The following is an 869-nucleotide window of genomic DNA, read 5'->3' as shown; positions in this document are numbered from 1 at the left end:
ATTCTGATACACTATAGATACATAAGTGGTGTTCAAAAATCTGGACATCTACAGGATAGGGCATTCAAAAATGTTTTTTAACACAAGGCTTTCCATAACACTGAGACATGACTGAGGCTGGCAGTGCCCCCATTCTACTTCAAGGAGGATGATGGGCATCAAAGAATCTCCATATGGAGTTCACTTCAAATGTGGCAAAGCCAGGCTCCAGCTAAAAATATGCCCTTAATTCAACTGCAGACTGCATGCTGTCCTAACAGGGGACAAGCAGAACACAGAGGAAGTGGACTGGTGAGCTTTGCCAAGACAAGTTGGGGAAGCCCCTCAATAGTCCTGCTTCACAATAAAGTCCACCATATACTGGGCCAGTAGAACAAAGATGGAGGCCCCAGCACTGCAGGAGAATCTTGGGTGACTGTCCAGGCAGCCAGCGACCTCTGTCATCGCCATAGCTTTGGAAGGAAGCTGCTTGCTCTGCACTTCCTGTTTTCTCAGGGAATATTTATCCTTCTCAGGTCACTGATGGGTAGAAGACAAGAAAGTCACAGTCTCACATTAAGCTTCAGTTGTTTAGGATTCAAGGAAACTATTTAGGCCTAGGAAGATATTTATAGGTGGATAATTTCGAGTTATGACGGACAGGGAATTAGGCAAAGAACTTTGGACTCATAAGATAGATAGGAGTTTGGATTTATAACATAGATAATTTCTTAATGGTTGACAAATACAAATGAACCAGACATTATGAATGTAATTCTTATATTTTATATTAAGAATTCATTAAAATTCTTAATTTTTAAAATTTATTTTCTTAAAGAATTAAATAAATAATTAATGAGTCTTAATAATTAATAATTTATTTAAATTCT

The sequence above is a fragment of the Mus pahari genome, chromosome 18 (assembly GCF_900095145.1).
Source record: "Mus pahari chromosome 18, PAHARI_EIJ_v1.1, whole genome shotgun sequence".
Lineage (NCBI taxonomy): Eukaryota > Metazoa > Chordata > Mammalia > Rodentia > Muridae > Mus > Mus pahari.
The sequence above is the reverse complement of the archived record's forward strand: the minus strand, read 5'-3'. Positions refer to the sequence as shown.